Here is a 22406-nt window from a genome sequence, read left to right on the forward strand (position 1 = left end):
GTGAATCTGGTCCTGGCTATGGTGGTGCCAGTCTGTGTGGCAGTTCCGGCCCTCCCACACAATCACCCCCTTGTCCCTCATTTGTACCCCACACAAAGGCTCCATTCTCCGGGGGCCTTGAGCTCATCTCTGCCCTCTTTCCTCCCCCCAGCTTTCGCCTCCCGGCTTCCCCAGTATCGCCACAGAGAGGACAGCCCTCTCCCTAGTCGTTGGTGTTGGCAGCTCTCAAGCACCCCGGGAGCCCTGGCGGCCACCCTAGGCCCCCTCAGTTGCTCTAGCTGCCGGCAGTACTCTTCCAGCCAGGCGCTCAGCCTGGGGACAGGACCAGGAAGATAGGGCAAGGATTAAGGAGCTCACTGAATGTGGGCAACGGGGAGACAGGCCCACTCAGAATCCTCCCTTTCCTGTATAATGAAATAAACACAGGAAGAAAGCTGCAAAACCAATCACCAAAGGGAATTAGCCAACAAAAGGAGGGCAGGAGTGTCAGTGGGGGGAATAACTTATATGCGGCTTTAGTGCGAATTCTCGGTGGCTGGAGAATAGTGGAGGAAGCAAGAAGTAGTACTTCTGAATTCTGGAACGTCAAGCCACAGGACCGACCCTTCCCCATCCTGCGCTGAGTATGGTAGATGCTTTTCCTGTGTCCTAGAAGAGCTGCACAGGAGGGAAGCTGGGGCTTAGGAAATACCCTCTGTCCTGCCTGGGACTAGGAGGCTCCTTCTTCAGAGGGGAAATCCTCACATCAGCCCAGGTTCTGATCGGACCTCACTCCCCAGAATCAACCTCTCCCCATCTCTGCAAGGAAGCAATTGCTTCCCTGACATCACAAGTGTTGTGTAGTATGCCCAGCAGAGAGCTGAACTGCTGGAATTATAGAGAGAATTTTAGGGCTCAGTCCCTACTTTAACAGAGCATACAATCTTAATGGTCTAGAGCGCCCCTTGATTCAGACAATAACGATAATCTTCCTTACTTCCAGCGTGTACTTCTCACCTTTGGGCCTCCTTGTAGAGACCTACAGTCAGATGGACAGGACTACAGAGTTCTTTAACCACAAGAATATCTGGAAATTCCAATAGCAAAGTACTCACTAGGGCATCTGACATCTCTGTCCTGTGGCCTAGGGAGCTGGATGAGGGAGGACATGCCTCATCCTGGCCCAGTTTCTCTTCCCAGACTTCAGAGTGTACACAGGCTTGGGTACGACAAAATTCTAATTAAATCTTGTCTCTGCCACTTACTAATTTTATCGGCCAAAATACTTAACTCCTGTGCCTCAGTTTTTCCTTGTGTGCAAACTGAGGAGATGGTTTATCAAGATTAATTATGCGATCCACACCAAGTGCTAAGCACACTCCATCAATGCTAGCTTCAAAAAGAAAACCAACAAGCAGGTCGTCTGCAGAGGGGATCGTCAGGTCTGCCAAGACAGCGGCCTCACACGTGTCTTCCCTGGAGTTGGATCCCTCCAGATTGAAAGTCCCCTCCACGGTCTGACTTTAATTCTGTCGAAAGGTATTTTCTCAGGCTTCACCAGTATCTTCGTCAGGCTGGCATCTTTAACCACCACGCTTCCCCTTCTCCTCCCAGCCCTTGAAGAACGGCTCGTCAGGCAGCAGAGAACGCACTGGAGTGATACTGGGCAAAGCAGCAGGTTAGGGAAAGAGAGCAGTGATTTTTCTGTCCCAATTACTGCTATGTCCCCAGCACATAGAGGGGTGTCTGGTAACACGATGGGCCCTCTGTCTTGTGTGTTAAATAAATGAGTCAGTGAAAGCATTAATATGAGAAACGATTTTCCGTGCAGGCAAGGCAGGTACAAGTCGAATACCAACGGAAGCTGAATTTAGGACTAAGGGAGTGAAACGGTTGGAAAAGTGAGGAAAACTCATTACAGTTCCTGTTATGCCTACTGAGTGCTTACTGTGTCCTTGGCACTGTCCTGAACATTTTAAATGTACTATTTTATAATCCTCACCATTCCCTATGAGCTGGGCACTCTTCTCCATCATTCCCGTTTTACAGATAAAGGGACTGGGGCACAGAGAAGAGACATTAAGTAACTTGCACCCAAATCATACAACCGGTAAGAGGTAGCGCCAGGACCCAAACCCAGGCAGGCTGACTCCAGAGACCGTGCTCTTCCCGCGGACACTGCAAGAATGAAACGAGGCTTCTACCCGCGTACAGTGACACGGGGCCGGCCCGTGCGTGTGCTCAGGGCGCACCTGTCTTCACGGGCCCCCTCCACCCGCTGCACTGCACGGCGCGACCTGTAAGTGACTGGAACACACTAGTGCTTCTGGAGCCAGGGAGTTCTGCGTTCAAAGCACCGCTTTCTCACTAATGCGCTGTCTGACCTTTGCAAGTTACTCAACGTTTCTGAGCCTGCTTCTTGACCTAGCGGGTGCGGATTTCAGCGGTGCCACTCATCGTGGGCAACTCCGGGCACGTCGTGAGGTCTGCACCGCGGCGGGGACAGTGTCCACCGCTAGCGCCGGCCCCTCCCTGACACGCCGGCTCTGCGGGACCGGGTCCCCGCCGCCGGCGCCGGGCTCGGCCGCACCCCGCACCGCGCGCCCAGCCAGACCCCGACGGCCCCCAGCACCAAGGCCGCCGCCCCGGCCGGGGCCGCCGCAGGACCGCGCGGGGCCCCACGCAGACCAGGAAGCCCGAGGCCTGCGGCGGACGCGGGCAGGCCACGCCCCGCGCAGACCGCGAGGCCCGAGCGCCTACGGCCACTGCCATCGTCAAATTCCGGGATTCTGTCGCGATGAACCACCACCCAACGCAGAGCCCAGTGCCGCTCGCCAGTCTCCATCTTTGGAGTCGGAAGAATGAGAGCGGGCCGAGAGGGAATCCCAGTTTGGGGATACTGGGGTACGGCGGCTGCCTGGGGACCAAAACGTCTCTAAGGTAAAGTTGCAGCCCGAAGCGATTTTTTGACCCCCGACACTTAATGGGCTGCTGAAGACCCGGATGTGTCTGGGACTGGCCGAGGTACCCATTAACGCGCCCCCGCTAGACCATCCCCCTCCTCCGCTTAGGATTGGGTATTATGTACGCCAATCATCACTTCTCCAGCCACTCACTCTTCAAGGGTGGGGTGTAGTCCCGGCACCCCGCCTCCTATTGGTGTGGCCGAGAAGAAGAGGGCGGGGAGGCCGGCTGAGGTCGCCCAATGGGCGTCGTGGCGTGTGGGGAAGGCGGAGCCGAGGCGCTTGGCAGCTGCCCAATCAGCGTCCTTGTTTGTGTGGTGCCGCCGCCGGTGCAGCCGCCGCCGCCGCCGCCGCTGCCCCCCGTCTGTACCGCAGTGTCTGCTCCGCCCGCCCGCCCCGGTCCGGCCCGCCCCCCTCCCCCACCCCCGCCCCCGGTCCCGTCGGCGGGGCCCGGAACCCACTGTGCCGTCGCCTCCCTTTTTCGACGCCTCCGCCGCCGCCTGAGGAGGCGAGCTCGCCGGGAGTTACACCGCCACTGCCAGGTGAGGAGCTTTGGCCTAGGCCCGCCTGGCCGCCCGCCCGCCCGGGGGCGGCGAGCAGCGAGGACGGGAGGGAGCCGGGAGGAGGCGGCGGTGGCGGAGGTGGGGGAAGGGAAAGGTGGAGGGCGGGGGAGGGGAAGCGCCCGCGAGCCGACGCCCGCCCGCGCGCCCCCGCCTCGCGTCCCCCTCCCCCGCCCGGCCCCGCGCGCCCCCGCCTCGCGCTCCCCTCACCTCGTCCCCTCCCCCGCCCCGCGCGCGCGCTCCCCGGCCTTTCCCTTCGGCCTCGCGCGCCCCCGCCTCGCGTCCCTCCGTTCCTTCTGCTTTTACTCTTTCTCGCCTCCCGCGCGCCCCGTTTCCCCCGCCATCCCCGCTTCCACTCCCTGCCTCCCGCCCGCCATGCTCCCCTCGGCTCCTCTCTAGCGCCCCCCCAACTCTCTCCGCCCCCGGGGGTGCCCTCGGGGATATGGGGGCCGCTCCCCGCGCGCAGTCCCCGGTCCGCCGGCCGCCGGGACCCGCGGGGGGTCCTTCGGGTGAAGGGAGCGCGGGGGAATTCTCTTTATTTAGAAGGGATCGGGAGCGCAGAACCGTGCCCCTTTATGCCGTCGCCCTCCCGTCGGAGAAGGGAATGGTCTCCGGCTGGGTGGGCGCCCGTTTCCTCGGCGGGGCTTCTGGGGCGCTCTGGATGTGCCTCCCAGTTCAGTGCCCGGGGGTCGACGGAGCTGGGACTGGCCCTTCCCGGACCGGAGCGGGACTTAGAGTACTTTCTGCCTCTCTGCTCGCAGTGACGCCGCGGAGCTAGCCACTCCTGTGGGTGCCGTGCGCCGGCCCGGGACAGCTCTCCCCCTCGTAAAGGCACGCTCGCCTCTCCGGACTCTGCCCCCCGCAGACGCGCGACGTTAGCTGCTGGGGCTGGCGCGGAGGTGGCGGCGCTGGTGGTGGGTGGGTGGCATGTGCCAGTGAGCCGAGCTAGCCGTCGGCCTTTTCTTCTGCTGTCATCCGGAGAGTCAGGTAGCCTCCCCAGAACGAGTTTTCTCATTTCCGATAAATGATTAATTGGAGGGCTTTTGTGTGCGTGTGAGAGAGCTGGGGGACGCTTACTGTGTTTCAGCAAAGGAAAAGAGCAGTTGCTTTCAGGCCCGACTGCAACAGAGATTCGGACTAGCAGCGGCTGGAGTAAAGGCAGGTCTCACAGAACCCTGGTGAAGAGCTGATGCTTCTGAGTTTTTGAAACATTTTTATTTATAAAAATTTAGTTTTTGGAGAGATAGTGCGTGCATGTGATTCAAAGTGAAATCTTCCCTCTCACTTCTCCAGTCGTCTAGCCCCACTCCCCGTTCACTGATTTCTGACTGTTTTCTGGCAGCAGCGTGTCTATATGTTGGAGATTAAGCGAACTTTTGCTTTTTCTTTGATGCACTGACCTAAACTCTTCCTTGAGGTCTGACTCATATTTTTGGTGTCAGAGTGATCTTGATAGAGTGTTGTTCTAGAGCAACATTTCTGTCTGTGCTTGATTGGTAAGGAGGCTACTTCTGGAGCTCCTAAAGGTGGTGCTGGGGAGGGCCTCGATGTATTTCAAAGGAAGGCCCGCATCTTTTGGGAATAACTGCTTTTTTTGTAACTGATACCTAGTCTCTTTTTGGGGATGGATTGGGTCCAGGATAGTCTTTCCTTGGGCTTTTTAAACAGGTAGGTTGTATGAATAATGAGTTAGTGGGAGTACTGATCTGCTAGTGCTGTCTTCCATTTTTAGAGGAATATAATTTTTTAGTCTAGAGGCAGTTGTAGTCCTCATGGTAAGGAATGGAGCAGATAAATATTCATCAGTAGGAATCAGAAGGCCAGACCTGTAGGCTGAGTGACCCAGTTTGAGAAGAGGTGAGGCTTACGGACTTTTGTCCTGCTTATTCCTTACTTAGAGAACACTTTCGATGAAGTGAGAGGAATTTGTAGCTGACAGCAGCATCCATCTTTATGACACTGTGGTTTGCCTCCCGTGTGTGTGATGTCTGTTAACTTCCTGTTTAGAGGCAGTCCGAAAAGGGTCTGAATAGAGGCTGCACTCAAATACTTGTCTAGGAACGGTGTTGACCAGGTTCCCTGATCAGCCCTTCAAGTCTAAGTTCTGGCAGTAACTTTTACTGCTGTGTTTAGCATAAGGCCATGGGTGTTGGGAGGGAAGTTGTGAAAATTTTTTTCTGAACCTCATAGTCTTAAAGTATATTCAAAAGCCTGTGTGCTGCCCCCTTTCTTTCTTCCTTTCTTGGACAAATGTTTCCAATGCCCCCCCCCCCCCCCCCCCCGCATACCTTTTTTTTTTCTTTTTTTTCCTTTCCCTGGCTTGGCCTGGCCAGACCTTCAGGTTGGATTTTGGTTACAGAACAGCAGAGTGGGGGTGGGAGGAGGGTGTCACTGTGTCAGTAATAGTATCCTGATCGAATGCTGGGACCCCTGGATTCATCCTAGCTTTCAGCAGTATGTTGTATGTAAACCAGGCCTCTTGCTTCAATTTACTGTTTCTTCCTTATCTTCCCCACCCACCGAGCTGGAGGTGCATGTGTAGGGGAACAGCAGTTGGGCTGTCCTGGTTTCTAGACTCTGGAGTATATTCCGTGTCAGCCAACCCATTGGGATAAGCATGTTAACAAGCAGCCCCTCTGCACTCAGAATGCTTATGTTGTTTGATTAAAACAACTGCTAGAGAAAGTGTAAGATTTGACCCTTAACTAGGACCAAGGAATTTTCTTTCCCAGACCTTTTACAGTACTTAAAGCCGTGCATCATTATGTATCAAGGCACAATAGCCAGGCATTTTCTGAATCAGTTTGGAGGGGAGGGGAGGGGAGGAAAAAAAAAAAAAAAGACACACCCAGATTGACTATAAATCTAGCCCTGGCGTAAAGCTGTCCATTTCTTGCTCAGGAAAAGATCCAACCTATCAGACAATGCCACACAAAGTTGCAGTTCCCCTGCATTGGCTAAGCTTGGGAAAAGATACATAAGGAAGTTCGGTTTTTGTTGAAATGGTGTGCCTTTTAGGGGGAAACCTTCTCTGAGCTGTATTGTTTGGTTTATCCTCAGTATTCCTGTGATACTTTCTGTAGGTACTGGTTGGGGATCTTGGTGGCTCCAGAGCCCATGAAGCAGAGAGGCTCCTGTACTTGTGTAGTAAGGATGAAAGCATTGAAGAATATCATGTTCCATTTTTTCTTTTCAGGGATATCTGAAATATTCCTATGTGGTTTTGAGTTCATTCAGTAGGAAAGGAGTGACCCAGGGTCATTAAAGAGCTAAGCTTGTCTACTTCTTAGATGGTATGTCCCTTAAAATCCTCTAATCTTTATCATTGCCTTAAATTGCCATTAACTGGCAAGAAACTACAGGAGTTTTGGGTTATAGTACCAAAAGCAACAGATGAATAAGAACACATTTTGTTACTTTTGAGGTATGAAACCGGTCAAATCCCAGACCTTAAAGTTATAATAACTGCAGAAACTTCTTTGACAACATATAAACTTTTAATTGTTATTAATACTAACTAGTAAAGTATTAACAAAAATGACAATACGTCCACATTCCCGAGCCATTCTCTTTTTGCTTTTCACATCTGAATGGTATACATTTTTTAAATAATTCAGGTTACCATTACATGAACCTGAAAGTCATGCTTTAAGCCTCCTGATCAAAGCTTTCTTGATCTTGTCTCGTTTTGGGGGAAGGTGGAATTTTTTTTTTTTTTTTAAGAATTTATTTTATTAGAGAGTGAGAGCATGAGAGGGGAGAGGGTCAGAGGGAGAAGCAGACTCCCCACTGAGTGGGGAGCCCGATGTGGGACTCGATCCTGGGACTCCAGGATCACGACCTGAGCTGAAGGCAGTTGCTTAACCAGCTGAGCCACCCAGGCGCCCGGAAGGTGGAATTTTGAATTACCCAAAATATAGGCCGGAATGTCAGTGGGATTTAGAATTAATAAATTCCCGTTATAGTTGTGAGGGATTAGAAATGTTAACCAGAGAGTTAGTGCATCTCTTACCTAGAAAATATTTACGGAGTTAGCTCTTTGAGAGCATTTAAATTCAGACTTCCTGGGAGGGAGGTTGTAGGGCTAGTAAGTGGCAAATTGGAATAGTAGAACACAGGTGTAGAGAATCTAGAAATCCTGAGTCAAATCCTAGTTTTGCCATTTATTAGCTATGATTTTGGATAAGGCTTCTAATATTTTTTCCCCATCCTACCCACCCTCATCAGGCTCCTTATTTTTTTTTTTTTTTAAAGATTTTATTTATTTATTTGAGACAGAGAGAATGAGAGAGAGAGAGCACATGAGAGGGGGGAGGGTCAGAGGGAGAAGCAGGCTCCTTGCCGAGCAGGGAGCCCGATGCGGGACTCGATCCAGGGACTCGATCCAGAGACTCCAGGATCATGACCTGAGCCGAAGGCAGTCGCTTAACCAACTGAGCCACCCAGGCGCCCAGGCTCCTTATTTTTAAATTCCCATTTCTCTCAGAGTAAAAGTCTGTTCTTACAGTGGCCTGTAGGGTCTTGCATGATCTGCGCTTCCCCGCCCCTTCTCTGTTGATCTCTGTCATCCTTCCTCTTGCTTACTCCATTCCAGCCACCTTGACTTGTTTCTTAAATACATCAGTCACACTCTTTATCTTAGGACCATTGCACTAGCTATTCCCTCTGTGGGAAATAGCTAGTTTTTCCCACAGAGATAATACAAATGATTAATTTCTTTACCTTCAAGTCTTTGCTTAAGTCACCTTTTCAGTAAGATCTCTTAAAATTGTGCCTTCAACTCTCACCTCTCACTCCTGATTTTTCCATGCTCTATTTTTTTTTTTACAGTGCTTATAACATATTTGTTACATTTATTGCTTTTTTAATTTAAATTCAATTAGTCAACTCATAGTACATCATTAGTTTCAGATGTAGAGTTCAATAATTTATGAGTTGCTTATAACACCCAGTGCTCATCACATCAGGTGCCTTCTTTAATGCCCATCATCCAATTACCCCATTCCCCCACCCACCTTCCCTCCAGCAACCCTAAGTTTGTTTCCTATAGTTGAGTCTCTCATGGTTTGTCTCCCTCCCTCTCTGTTTACTTCCCATTCAGTTTTCCCTCCCTTCCCCTCTGATTCTCTGCACTGTTTCTTGAGTGAAACCATATGATAATTGTCTTTCTCTGACTTTTATTGCCTTTTTTAAAAAGTTTATTTATTTAAGTAATCTCTATACCCAGCGTGGGGCTCAAACTCATGACCCTGAGACCAAGAGTTGCATGCTCCTCCAACTGGGCCAGTCAGGCCCCCCCCTTTTTTTTTTAATGTTTATTGCTTATTGGTTCCCCTCCTATGATACAAGGTCCACAAAAGCATGGATTTATTTTGGTGTTTTAATGCCTGATACAGTACTTGATATGTAGTTAATAATAAATATTTGTTGATCAAATAAGAATAATAACTGTTTTCCTAATCTCATGATTGTTTATAACAAAAGTAGGAAATGTGATTAACATAATACGGGATTTTAAAGTGTGAATTTTGAAGCATCATACAAATTATGATGATAAAATTATTGCCTTCCCATTGAAATGGTAAATAACACTTGTTATTCAAAAAAACCTTCATGTATTCACATAGATTATCACATCTCTCCTAAACTCCAGCCTCTTGTTGCCAGTTTTCTACTGTGTGCTGGACAGACCCTCTTCTGTATTCCATTGGTACCTCACACTCAGCATTTTCATCATCAGCTCCCCTTCTGTGATTCACTGAGTCACCTAAGCCAGAAATGGGAGCACCATTGTCAGTTCTTTCTTATCTATTACTTTCTAAATATTTCTGAACCGGTACCTCTTGTCTCTATTGCTGGTCTCCTGGTTCAGGCCTACAACTCTTATTTGGGAGGTTGCTGGGATCTCTTATAGTTCTCTTTGTTTTTAGTTTTGTTGCCTTTTAAACTCTCAATCATATTGGCTTCAAAATGGTCTGAATAGAGATCTGATTGTTTTCTTGGCCTTTCTCAAAAGTATTCAATAGTTTCCTATTGTAGAAAGGTAAAATTTAAATTTTGCACAATATTCAGGCCCTGTAATCTTGGCCTTTGCCTTTCTATCTGGCCTTACCTTTCTCCCTTACAGTTTATACATGAGCAGATACAGTTCTAGTTCCTAGATAAGCTTCCAGGTCTCATCTCAAATGCTACTTTCTGGGAAGCCTTCTCCTGACTTTCCCAGAGAGACTTAGATTTGCTTTCTTCCTTGATCTCACTCTATAAATGTTGTCTCCCCGCAATGGTCTGTAAACATCCTGAAAGATACCATGTCTTTTTACTGTTGTGTCTACAGTGCCTAGCATGGTACCTGTCATCTGAAAGATATTAGAGATATAAATATGAGAAAATGTTGCATACATTTAGAAGGTACCCCTTTTGTTATGTACAAGGTTGGAGTCCTTGCTCTGCCATTTATCATCTGTGTGACCTTGGCTTAGTCCTTTGAAGCCTTCAAGCCATAGTTCCCTCACCTTAGAAATGGGGATCAAGAACTGCTTTATCTCTTTCACTAGATTTCTGTGTCAGTCAAATGAGGCTATACGTAAAGGTGCTTTATAAATGTACAGCACTATACAAATTGTTAATTATTATGTGCTGACACAAGCTAAGCTTCCCTCACAACTCCTTTTTTCTTGTTCATATTGAAACGAGGCCCCCATTTTTTTTTATCATTGAAGCCATAAAATACTCTTCTGCAACATGTGTTCTGTTCATAGCCATTTTCATCAGTATGTGTGATGTACTCCTGTATGTCACCTTAAATGTGGAAGATTTAAAGACTTTCCCAGTATCCCAGTGGATAAAAAAGGTTGCAAAATCCTGGAAAGTTACCCTTCTCAAGGAGTGTCTCAGTCATGAATTCTGTAATTTTTTCTCAGATTTTTAAAAAAGATTTTATTTATTTGGGAGAGAGCAAGCAAGCACAAGCTGGGGCAGGGAAAGAGGAGCAGAGCGAGAGGGAGAAGCAGGGAGCCCTTTGTGGGGTTGGATCCCAGGACCCTGAGACCATGACCTGAGCCGAGGGCAGACACTTAACCCACTGAGCCACCCAGACGCCCCTTCAGATTTTTTTTTTATTGCATTTTTGCAACTTTGAGAACTTAAAAGGATTTTTAATTTTTTTTTAAGATTTTTTTATTTGAGAGAGCGTGTGCACAAGTAGGAGGGCCAGAGGGAGAGAGAAACCCAAGCAGACTCCATGCTGAGTGTGGAGCCCAGTGCAGGGCTTGATCTCACGACCCTGAGATCATGACCTGAGCTGAAACCAAGAGTTGGATGCTTAACTGCGCCACCCAGGTGCCCCTTAAAAGGAATTTTTTAAATGTATACTCATTTTTTGAGCACTTCCTTTGTGTAAGGCTTTGTACTATTTTAATTCTTACGGTAACTTTGTGGGGGAGACATTATGACCATTTTACAGATGAGAAAGCCCAGTTCCCAGAGATAGTGTCATTTTGCTGGAATCCAGTATGTAATCGTTCTGCCTGACCTGAAAAGTTGTGATCTTACCATTCTCCTAACATTTCTCATAGCCCTAAAAAGACAAAAACAAAAACCAACCAAACAAAAAATAGAATAGTATTAATAGGTCACAAGCAGGGGGAGCGGCCGGCAGAGGGAGAGGAAGAAGCAAGCCCCCGCCCGCCCCCCCCCCCCAGCAGAGCAGGGATCCGATGTGGGGCTCTATCCTAGGACCCTGGAATCATGACCTGAGCCGAAGGCAGTTGCCCAACCAACTGAGCCACCCAGGTGCCCATTAATAGGTCTTTTTTTTTTTTAATTTTATTTATTTATTTGACAGAGACAGCTGGAGAGGGAACACGAGCAGGGGGGTGGGAGAGGGAGAAGCAGGCTTCCCTCCTAGCAGGGAGCCCGATGCGGGGCTCGATCCCAGGGCCCTGGGATTATGACCTGAGCCGAAGGCAGACGCTTGACGACTGAGCCACCCAGGCACCCCCCATTAATAGGTCTTATGTGAAAAAAGTTATGTGGTCAAATAGTGTTTTGAAAAATTCTGGGTTAAATTAAGTTAAGGCAGATTTCTTTACGGCATGACTTCTTAGAGCCTTGCGTGTCTAAATATACGTTGTACATTGGGAGTGGTAAAAGAATGGCTAAAGTATGCAGAGGTTCTCACGATTATTTGACCATGAAAGAGCTTCTTAAGGTATTAGTGATCTCAATGCTTTGAGATTACTGCACTTTGCTGTTCTGCTTTCCTCTTTGAGTTGAAAGTTTTTTAAGGGTTGTCACTCTGGAATGAGGGAATTGATTGCTTTTGTGTGCTGGTTTTCCAGAGAACTAGAATGGTGGCATTAAGCTATTTTTTAGAAACTTCACTGGTATGGAGGCTGCCATTTCCCCCCATGAATCTTCTAAGGCAAATGGCGTAGCTCATCCAACTTGGCCCTGACTTTAAATGAATTCCCAGGAGGATAATTGAGCTGCTGCCCCCGCCATCTTTAATCCAATGTGCTAGAAGCAGGAGAGTGAGGTTGCAACTTTGTAAGTAAACAGAAACCTTGGAGCCAAGAACAAAAGCCCTTCCTTTCTCTGAAGATGTTAGTACCACACTAGGGAATCTGTAAAGCCCATCATTTCGACTGTGAGGTATGCAGAGGGATCTGGGGCTCAGAGGAGAGAAGGAGCAATACCTTTGGTTTCCAGTCCTTTGAAGGCAGTATGTTGGTCTTGAAATTAAAAACAAGGGGCACCTGGGTGGCTCAGTCGTTAAGCGTCTGCCTTCGGCTCAGGTCATGATCCCAGGGTCCTGGGATCGAGCCCCGCATTGGGCTCCCTGCTCCGCGGGAGGCCTGCTTCTACCTCTCCCACTCCCCCTGCTTGCGTTCCCTCTCTCGCTGTCTCTCTCTGTCAAATAAATAAAATCTTTAAAAAACAAAACAAACATAACAAAACTTGGAGAAATTGTTTAAAGGCATAAGGGTTACCTGAATGGTGTTCACCCCTGAATTTCAAACTTTTATCGTAAAGTTTGACCTACCAGCGAAAATATTGAAAATGTTTCCCCAATAGGATAATACTTTTTGGAGGGAGGGGCAGTTTTCTAATCATTCTTTAACATCTATATGGCTAGGTTGCTGCATTGCTATAAAAAAGATTGAAGTAATTGGTCTTGTGTATTCCTGTTGCCCTGGACAGGGTGGCTAGAAGACCCTATATTATCTTCTATGAAAATTTGATGTGAGTAGCATGCCATTCTTGCCATATACTAGATTTTGGCTTATAATAAGTGTCCACGAATAAATTAGTATGTTACTTTGATGCTGTTCTTTTCTTATTTTATAATTCAGATAGTAAAGAATGCTCAGTTCCACAGCTGAGTGCATTATAAATGTGAAAGTTTTGGTTTTTTAATTTTTAAAATTTATTTTTATTTATTTTTTAAAATTTTATTTATTTATTTGACAGAGACACAGTGAGAAAGGGAACAAACACAAGCAAGAGGAGTATGGGAGGGAGAAGCAGGCTTCCTGCTGAGCAGGGAGCCCGATGCGATGCGGGGCAAGGCAATGCGGGGCTCAATCCCAGGACCCTGGGATCATGACCTGAGCCAAAGGCAGACGCTTAAGGACTGAGCCACCCAGGTGCCCCAGTTTTGGTTTTTTTAGAGTATTTTAAATCCAGGTATTTTGTGCTAAATGAGTGGAAACTAGAATATTGGTCTCTTATTGCACTAAGATCCAATACTAAATTTTCGTTAGCCTTCATTTTTAACTCTTCACCTTCTGCTTGGAGAGCTGTTTGCCATCTAAATTCTGTATAATGCATTAGTATTGAACTAAAAGGTTTCAAGGAATATGGGTGACTGGAGAAAGATCTTTAATAGCTATGTTTTGCAGAGGACAGAAACAGCTTAAAAATAAGTGCTGCATTTTTGAAAAACCTTGAGGATTCAAGGGAATAAGATCATTGTAGCCTAAGTAGGGGTGTAAAAATTTCTGAGATCTACTGATGTACTACAGGTCTTAATTAGGTGCGACCTGTTTGAGCTGTAGTTTTTGTTTGTTTTTTTTTAAGATTTTATTTATTTGAGTGAGAGAGTGCGTGAGTGCAAGCAGGGAGAGGGGCAGAGGCAGAGGGAGAAGCAGGCTTCCCGCTGAGCAGGGAGCCCAATGCGGGGCTCGATCCCAGGACCCCGGGATCATGACCTGAGCCGAAGGCAGACGCCCAACAACTGAGCCACCCAGGCGCCCCAGCAGTGAGATTTTTTAGTCATTGTTTTAAGGCTTTATAAATTAACTGAAGAAGCCCTTGAAGTTGCTGTTGCAGTTCTCTTGTCACCAGGACTGCTTGGCACATGTTGGTGTGCTGCCTAGCTGTGCTACTTGAGCTTCTCCTTGTTGTTCGGGGAAGCTCTGCGGTGGTCCCTCCAGCCCCTGCCCCCGAATCAGCCATTCTCAGTGTTACGCATAGATTGAATTCTGCTGTCTGGATGTAAGAGAATAGTCTAGTACTGCTACTACTCTTGGTGGATGTTTTTCACTTAGTTACATGAAAGCTTTCTTTTCTTGGTTAAACTAGAATACCCTTTGGTCATTATAATGATCAAAAGTAGAGCTCTGCAGTCCAAAGCCCTGGGTTCAAATTTCTGCCCCACCACTTACTAGCAGTTTTAAGACCTGTGACTTAACTTTTCTGTGCCTTGCAGATAATAATTATTCAGTAAATGTTAGACATTCTTTTAAAAGATCATGGTAAATTTAGCATGTAGTCTGTGGTCAGATATACATAAATTTACCATTTTAACCATTTTTAAGTATGCAGTTCAGGGGCGTTACTGTATCCATTGTAACGTATGTTACAATACGTTACAGTGTGTACATTCTCTTGTTGTGCAGCCGTCCCCACTGTCCGTCTCCAGAACTTCTTCATCTTCCCAAACTGAAACTCTGTACCTATTGAAAAATAGAGGCGCCTGGGTGGCTCAGTCAGTTCAGTGTCCGATTCTTGATTTCGGCCCGGGTCTTGATCTCAGGGTGATGAGTTCAAGCCCTGCAATGAGTTCCACACTAGGCGTGGGGCCTGCTTCAAACAAACAGAAGAACCAACAACTCTCCAATCCCCAGTCCCCTTGCCACCATTCTACTTTCTGTTTCCACACAGTTGACTACTTTAGGTACTTCATATAAGTGGAATCATACAATATTTGTCCGTTTATGTCTGGCTCATTTCACTTAGCATAAAGTTTTGAAGGTTCATCCATATTTTGTAGTGTGTGTTAGAATTTCCTTCTTTTTTTTTTTTTTTTTTTTTTAGTTTTTTTAATTTATTTTTTTAAGTAATCTCTCCAACCACCGTGGAACTGGAACTCATGACCCCAAGATCAGGAGTCACATGCTCTTCTGACTGGGCCAGACAGGTACCCTAGAATTTCATTCCTTTTTAAGGCTGAATAATATCCCATTTATGTAGCTTTCATCTTTATTTTTTTAACCACGTTTTATCTTTTTATCTGTCAATGGATACTTGGGTTGTTTCTATCTCTTGGCTGTTGTGAATAATGCTGCTGTAAACATTAGTGTATAGATAATCTGTTTAAGTCGCTGCTTTCAGTTCTTTTGGGTATATACCCAGAGTTGGAATTGCTGGATCATATGACAATTCTGTGTTTCATTTTTTGAGGACCCACCATACTGTTTTCTACAGTGACTGTACCATTTGTAATCCCACCAGCAATGCACAAGGAGTCCCAGCTTCTCTATGTCCTTACCAATACTTTATTTTTTGTTTATTTGCTTTTATAAAAGCCATCCAAATTGGTGTGAAGTGGTATCTCATTGTGGTTTTGATTTGCATTTCTCTAATGATAAGTGACTTTGAGCATCTTTTCATATGCTTATTGGTCATTTGTATATCTTCTTTGGAGAAATGTCTATTCAAGACCATGCCCTTTTTTTTTTTTTTTTTGGTATGTTTATTTTTAAATAATCTCTACACCCAACGTGGGGCTGAAACTCATGACCCCAAGATCAAGAATCTCATGCTTTGGGGTTCCTGGGTGGCCCAGTCGGTTAAGTGTCTGTCTGCCTTTGGCTCAGGTCATGATCTCCTGGTCCTGGGATAGAGACCCACATTGGGCTTCCCGAAGCTCAGCAAGGAGCCCGCTTCTCTTTCTCTCTCTCCCTCCCCTTCCCTCTGCCCCTCCCCTCGGCTTATGTTCTCTCATTCAAATAAATAAAATCTTTTTTTTTTAAGGTTTTATTTATTTATTTGACAGCACAAACAGGGGGAGTGGGAGAGGGAGAAGCAGACTCCCCACTGAGCAGGAAACCCAACATGGGGCTCGATCCCAGGACCCTGGGATCATGACCTGAGCTGAAGGCAGACACTTAACAACTGAGCCACCCAGGTGCCCCTAAATAAATAAAATCTTAAAAAAAAAAAGATGGTCCTGGCATCGATCCCCGCATTGGGCTCTCCCTCTGCTTGACGAGGAGCCTGCTTCTCCCTCTTCTTCTGCCTGCCGCTCTGCCTACTTGTGCTCTCTCTCTCTCAAATAAATAAATAAAATCTTTTTTAAAAAAATTTAAAAAAAAAGAATCTCATGCTCTTCTGACTGGGCCAGCCAGTGTCGTCATTCCCCTCCCACCTTCCCACCCCCCGGTCCATTTTTTTAATTGGGTTGTTTTTTTTGTTGTTGACTGGTAGGAGTTTTGTATATGTTCTGGATATTAATCCTTTATCACATGTATAATTGCAGATATTTTCTCCCATTTTGTCGGTTGCCTTTTACTTTGTTGGTAGTGTCGATGCACAGTTTTTATTTTTTTAAAGATTTTATTTATTTTTTAAAGATTTTATTTATTTATTTGACAGAGAGAGAGAGACAGCGAGAGAGGGAACATAAGCAGGGGAGTGGGAGAGGGAGAAGCAGGCTTCCCACGGAGCAGGGAGCCCAATGTGGGGCTCGATCTCAGGACCCTGGGATCATGACCTGACCTGAAGGCAGATGCTTAACGACTGAGCCACCCAGGCGCCCCAGATTTTATTTATTTTTTTTGAGAGAGAGAGACCGAGAGTGCGAGAGAGAGCGAGCATAAGCAGGGGAAAGAGCAGAGGGAGAAGCGGACTCCCCACTGCCGCAGGCAGACGCTTAACCGATTGAGCCACCCAGGCGCCCTGCACAGAAGTTTTTAATAAGATTGTGTTTATTATTTCTTTTGTTACCTGTGTTTTTGGTGTCATATTCAAGAAATTGTTGGGGCACCTGGCTGGCTCAGTTCGTGGAGTGTGGGACTCGATCTTGGGATTTTAAGTTCAAGCACCATGTCGGGATAGAGATTATTTAAAAATAAAATCTTTTTTTTTTTTTTAAAGATTTATTTATTGGGGCACCTGGGTGGCTCAGTCGTTAAGCGTCTGCCTTCAGCTCAGGTCATGGTCCCAGGGTCCTGGGATCGAGCCCCGCATCGGGCTCCCTGCTCAGCGGGGAGCCTGCTTCTCCCTCTCCCACTCCCCCTGCTTGTGTTCCCTCTCTCACTGTGTCTCTCTCTGTCAAATAAATAAAATCTTAAAAAAATATATATATGTATATTTATTTATTTGACAGAGAGAGAGAAAGAGAGAGCACAAGCAGGGGGAGCAGCAGGCAGAGGGAGAGGGAGAAGCAGACTGCCCCGAGGATCAGGGAGCCCGACGCGGGGCTTGATCCCAGGACCCTGAGATCATGACCTGAGCCGAAGGCAGATGCTTCACCAACTGAGCCACCCAGGTGCCCTAAAAATAAAATCTTTTTGGGATGCCTGTGCTCAGCAGGGAGTGTGCCTCTTCCTCTCCCTCTGCCCCCCCCCCCCCGCTCATCTGTGTGCACATGTGCGCGTGCTCTCTCTCAAATAAGTAAAATGTTTAAAAAAAATAGGGGTGCCGGGGTGTCTCAGTTGGTTGAGCTTCCGATTCGGTCTCAGTTCAGGTCCTGATCTCAGGGTGGCGGGCTCTGCACTCAGTAGGGAGTCAGCTTGAGATTCTCTCTCTCCTTCTGCTCCTCCCCCTGCTCTTGCTTGTGTGTGGGCACTCTCTCTCTCTCTCAAAATAAATAAAATCTTTTAAAAAAATCTTTAAAAAAAAAAAATTGTTGCCAAATCCAAAGTCACAAAGCTTTTACCCCCTATGTTTTTTTCCCCAAGAGTTTTATAGTTTTAGTTCTTATATTTATGTCTTTGATCCCTTTTAGTTAATTTTTGTATATGCTGTAAGGGTCCAACTTCATTCTTTTGCATGTGGATATCTGGTTTTTCCAGCAGGTTTTGAAGTAAGGAAGTGTGATTCCTCTGTCTGTTCTTTTTTAAGACTGTTTTGGCCATTTGGGATCCCTATGAATTTTAGGCTGGGTTTTTCTGTTCACATGCTTTTTTATATTGAACCAAACAATATAAAACTAAACTGAATGGGACCCTATTATTACAATATGACAGCTGATTCCTGTCAGTGAGTTTTTAATTGACTTTTAGCTCCTTGGATCACAGTTTTTTTTTTTTTTTAAGATTTTATTTATTTATTTGACAGAGAGAGAGCGCAAGTAGACAGAGTGGCAGGCAGAGGGAGAGGGAGAAGCAGGCTCTCCGCTGAGCAGGGAGCCGGACGTGGGGCTTGATCCCAGGACCCCAGGATCATGACCTGAGCCGAAGGCAGCCGCCCAACCGACTGAGCCACCCAGGCGCCCCCACAGTATTTTTTTTTTAATGCGAAGCAAGGTTACTCCAAATACCTTTGCTCTTATAAGTGAATTGTTTTGTTATGGTTGGAACAGTTTATTTTTAAAAGTTTAGTTCAAATTTTTATAAAAACTAAGATACACAGTGGAAGTTTTCCATCATTGTTTCTCACCTGCCTAGTTTCAAAGTCCATCACTGTTACTCCCTTTTTTTTGTCATTTGAGAGTTTCTTTACATATGTACAGATACGAATTTATTTTTAATTTTTCTTTTTAAAATTTTTATTTTATTTTTTTAAGATATTATTTATTTATTTGACAGAGATAGCGAGAGAGGGAACACAAGCAGGGGGAGTGGGAGAGGGAGAAGCAGGCTTCCCGCGGAGCAGGGAGCCCAATGCGGGGCTCGATCCCAGGACCCCGGGATCATGACCTGAGCCGAAGATAGACGCTCAACGACTGAGCCACCCAGGCGCCCTCCTTTTTTTAAATACAAAAGATAGCATAGTTTTCCACATCTTGCTTTTTTGCGTAATGCGAGATTTTTTTCTCAAATCAGTACATAGAGAATTACTCTTTAAATGAGACTTTTTTTTTTAAGATTTTTTTTTTTTTTTTTTTTTAAGATTTTTATTTATTTATTTATTTGACAGAGAGACTGTGAGAGAGGGAACACAAGCAGGGGGAGTGGGAGAGGGAGAAGCAGGCTTCCCGCGGAGCAAGGAGCCCGATGCGGGGCTTGATCCCAGGACCCTGGGACCATGACCTGAGCTGAAGGCAGACGCTCAACCGACTGAGCCACCCAGGCGCCCCTTTTTTTAAGATTTTATTTATTTGACAGAGATAGCGAGAGAAGGAACACAAGCAGGGGGAGTGGGAGAGGGAGAAGCAGGCTTCCCGCCAAGCAGGGAACCTCATGTGGGGCTTGATCCCAGGACCCTGGGATCATGACTTGAGCAGAAGGCAGTAGCTTAACGACTGAGCCACCCAGGCGCCCCGAAACATTTTTTTCTTAAAGATTTATCTATTTACTTGAGAGAGCGGGTCCTTGTAGCAGGGAGGGGCAGAGGAAGCCGACTCCCCGCTGAGTGCAGAGCCCAGGAGGGGCTGGATCCCATTACCCATGAGATCATGACCTGAACAGAAGCCAAGAGCCCTATGCTCAACTGACTGAGCCACCCAGTTGTCCCTCTTTAAATGAAAATTTTAAGGGCAAAATATTTTCATGAATATCAGAGCTTAATTGGGAAAGAATATTGGTTTATGGCTGTGTACCTTTCCTATTGCCTACAAGTCTTGCTCTTTAAAGACTTTCATTGCTATTATTCTCTTGGCATTGAATATACATAATTTGAGTACTACTAGTTTATTAAACTTAGGAGGAGCGCCTGGCTGACTTAGTTGGTAGAGCCGCAACTCTTGATCTTGGGGTTGTGAGTTTGAGCCCCGTGTTGGGTGTAAAGAGTACTTAAAAATAGAATCTTAAAAAAAAAACCCAACAACTTAATTTAGGAATGTTGACTGCCTAGTTCGTGAAATCAGATTATGTCAGAAAATCCAAGGCCTTTATCAGTGCTATGGGGTTATTTTTCCAGTTCATTGAGTATAGACCTCACATGGTTTTCTCTATCCTACATTGGTTCAGTCTAGGAAAATGACAGTTAATAACTCTGATAAAGAGAAAACTTTGTTTTCTTCTCGTTCTGTCAGAGCTTTGTAACCATTTAAATCTACTGGTTATGGGGAACTGAAAAGCCCTGACCATTCATATGTTCACAGAATGTTTGTTGTACACCTACTGTGGGAAAGATCTATACGTAGGTGTTGTAGAATATATAAAAATAAATGACACAGCCTCATTCTTCTAGAAGATCTATAGCTCTGAAGGGAAGACCTGTATTAAAATAACTATAATACTTGATAGAATGTGTTTATAAATTAACTAACCAGCATTAAAAGTGCCTTTTAAGTAGGAACAGTGCCTTTATTCAGCACTTTTTGCTACTTAGGTCTAAATGTGAGACAGGCTTACCAAATCCTGAAAATTTTATTTTCAAAATCTCTGAGTTTCTGCCTGTCCCTGTTGCTTTAGTTTTAGGTGTTGTGATTGCTTGCCTGTATTCATTTAATACCTTGAATATGTTTTTTGTTTTTAAGATTTTATTCACTTATTTGAAAGAGCGAGAGAGAGCATGAGCGTGGTAGAGGGACAGGGAGAGGGAGAAGCAGACTCCCCACTGAGCAGGGAGCCCAGACCCTTGGGATCATGACCTGAGCTGAAGGCAGATGCTTAACCGACCGAGCCACCGAGGCACCCCCTACCTTGGATATGTTTTTAATGATAACTAACACTAAGCACTTCCCGTTAATTAATTTGTTTAATTCTCACAATACTCTAAAAGTAGATGTTGTTATTTCATTTTACAAATGAAAAAAGGTGAGGTGGGGAGAAATTCAGTGATTTGCATAAGGCCACAAAAATAAGTACAAGAGCCGGTGTGTGGAATCAGAAAGTCTGACTCTTAGGCTCAGACTCTTTTTTTTTTTTTTTTTTTAAGATTTTATTTATTTTTTGAGAGAGAGAGACACAGTGAGAGGAGAGAGGGAACACAAGCACGGGGAGTGGGAGAGGGAGAAGAAGGCTTCCTGCGGACCAAGGAGCCTGATGCGGGGCTCGATCCCAGGACCCTGGGATCATGACCTGTCTTAGGCTCAAACTCTTGAATATTATGCTATATTCTTCTTATCTGTGTGTTTGCATGTGCACACATATATAAATGTTACACACATGTATGTCATTGTTCAGCGTCCGAAATGTTTCATGGTAGGATATGCTTTAATTTACTTAATCTGTTCCTTCTGAGGAACATTTGGGATGTTTCCAGTTTTGTTTTGGTTTTTTTGAAGATTTTATTTAATTATTTGAGAGAGAGCACGCACACAGAGGAAGAAGGAGCAGACTCCCCATTGACCAGTGGGCCCAATGTGGGGTTCTGTCCCAGGACCCCAGGATCATGACTTGAGCCCAAGGCAGATGCTTAACCCACTGAGCCACCTAGGCACCCCACATGTTTCCAGTTTGTGTGTGTGTGTGTGTTCTCTCATAGCCAGGGTTCCAGTGAAACATCTTACATACATCTTTATACATTGTAGTTTATCTGTAAGTAAAATTCCTAGAAATGTAATTACTGGATCAAAGTGTATACACATTTAAAATTTTGTTAGATATTATTAAATTATTCTCCAAAAATTTGTACCAGTTTACATTCCCAGCAACAGGCTATGAGAGTTTCTAAAACAATCCAATTTAAATTTGACGGAAGTAGTGTGGCTGGACAGTGATGAGACCTGTCTTCGGTACTTTCGGGAACACTTATGTACCTTATTAGCATTTCTTTTCTTAAAAGCAAATGTCTTTGAATTTTAATTATTGGCCATGTGACTGTAGCCAATTGTTGGAAAGAGGAGTAGGCATTTTTTTTTTTTTAAAGATTTTATTTATTTATTTGAGAGAGACAATGAGAGAGAGCGAGTACATGAGAGGGGGGAGGGTCAGAGGGAGAAGCAGACTCCCTGCCGAGCAGGGAGCCCGATGCGAGACTCGATCCAGGGACTCCAGGATCATGACCTGAGCCGAAGGCAGTCGCTTAACCAACTGAGCCACCCAGGCGCCCCCAAGAGGAGTAGGCATTTTAAAAGAAAAACGTTCATGTTTGAAATGTTCCTCAAACCTCTCAATTGTCAATCTAAATGTTAAAGTTTTGATAAATTGATCTCTTGTCACCACAATCTTTTTAAATCAGAACAGCTGTAGGAGTAGGGAGCACGTACAGTTCCCAGTTGACTGCTCACATGGCAACTCCTTACTGGAGTTCTTGTTGACTCCCAGTAGGCAGAGGCAGAGAGCTAAGCACTGCTCTCTCAGCAGGGTCAGACTGTTTTCAGGAAATGGGGATGTTCAGATGGGTAAGACCAAATGCCTACTACAACTTAGATTTCCTTTCTGACTAGTTTTCCTGCCCAGTGGGTCACTTGTCTTCCTCATTCTATTTCTGTGCTTTTAGGGTGAAGGTGATTTGTTTTATTTAATAGATTTAAATTTTGTTTAGTGAACTTAGAACTTATTAGTAGGCCTTAATAGGGTCACAGTAGAGGGGTTACATTTGGTGGTACCACAGTCCCACATTCTTT

The 22406-nt window shown here is 45.8% G+C and overlaps 1 protein-coding gene across 4 annotated transcripts in view; it reads left to right on the forward strand.

The window, feature by feature from the left end:
• Positions 1-2900: 2900 nt before the first annotated feature.
• The window catches only part of GATAD2B (GATA zinc finger domain containing 2B), a 91388-nt gene continuing 71882 nt past the window's right edge, over positions 2901-22406 (forward strand). For 2 of the 4 annotated variants that reach the window (XM_036086807.2, XM_036086806.2), the window contains exon 1: positions 3292-3484. The gene's annotated coding sequence lies outside the window, so the exon portion shown is untranslated. Of the gene's footprint in view, positions 2920-3291; positions 3485-4415; positions 4490-22406 lie in introns of those variants that run through there. The other 2 variants (XM_036086804.2, XM_078078636.1) reach the window with 2 other exon arrangements.

The sequence above is a fragment of the Halichoerus grypus genome, chromosome 7 (genome assembly GCF_964656455.1).
Source record: "Halichoerus grypus chromosome 7, mHalGry1.hap1.1, whole genome shotgun sequence".
NCBI lineage: Eukaryota > Metazoa > Chordata > Mammalia > Carnivora > Phocidae > Halichoerus > Halichoerus grypus.